General features: G+C 41.0%; 1 non-coding gene across 1 annotated transcript; it reads right to left on the bottom strand.

Annotated features, from left to right (window-relative positions):
- Positions 1 to 208: 208 nt before the first annotated feature.
- On the bottom strand, positions 209 to 315 carry LOC117086842. The gene has a single exon (XR_004438595.1). It is a non-coding gene; the product is annotated as a U6 spliceosomal RNA (small nuclear RNA).
- Positions 316 to 863: the final 548 nt, after the last annotated feature.

Below are 863 nucleotides of genomic sequence, written 5' to 3'. Positions count from 1 at the left end.
CCTTGGTATCTGGAAGGCATTTTGTTTCACAGAAGGTGTTCAAAGACTCAGGAACTCAAAAGGTGAAAATGTACATTTGTAACAGAATTAGAAACAAAGATTTACTAGAGATATATACTGCCTCCATAGCTCAGGAGACCCAATATTGATTGTTAAGATGTGAATTCTCCCTAAATTAATCTATAGATTTAACATAATTACCTTTTCTTTTTAATTGGAACCCTTCATGAATTTGTATGTCATCCTTGCACAGGGGCCACACTAACCTTCTCTGTATCGTTTGAATTTTAGTATATGTGCTGCCAAAGCAAGCACTAACACAATCCTAATAAAAATTTAAGCAGAATTTTTTTAGAAATAGACAAGTTGGGCCGGGCGCGGTGGCTCAAGCCTGTAATCCCAGCACTTTGAGAGGCCAAGGTGGGTGGATCACCTGAGGTCAGGAGTTCGAGACCATCCTGGCTAACACGGTGAAACCCCGTCTCTACTAAAAATACAAAAACTAGCTGGGCGAGATGGTGGGCGCCTGTAGTCCCAGCTACTCGGGAGGCTGAGGCAGGAGAATGGCGTAAACCCGGGAGGCGGAGCTTGCAGTGAGCTGAGATCTGGCCACTGCACTCCAGTCCGGGCGACAGAGCGAGACTCCGCCTCAAAAAAAAAAAAAAAAAAAAAAAAAGGAATAGACAAGTTGATTCTAAAGTTTACATGGAAAAAGCAAAGGACCAATAATAACCAAACAAAAAGAAACAAACTTGAAGGACTCAGAATATCTGATTTCTATACAGTTACAGTAATGAAAACACTGTAGTATTGGTGAAAGCATAGGTGTATCCATGAAGAAAAAAGAAGTCTAGAAATACACC

This window comes from Trachypithecus francoisi, unplaced genomic scaffold, assembly GCF_009764315.1.
Source record: "Trachypithecus francoisi isolate TF-2019V2 unplaced genomic scaffold, Tfra_2.0 Contig00597, whole genome shotgun sequence".
Lineage (NCBI taxonomy): Eukaryota > Metazoa > Chordata > Mammalia > Primates > Cercopithecidae > Trachypithecus > Trachypithecus francoisi.
The sequence above is the reverse complement of the archived record's forward strand: the minus strand, read 5'-3'. Positions and strand labels throughout refer to the sequence as shown.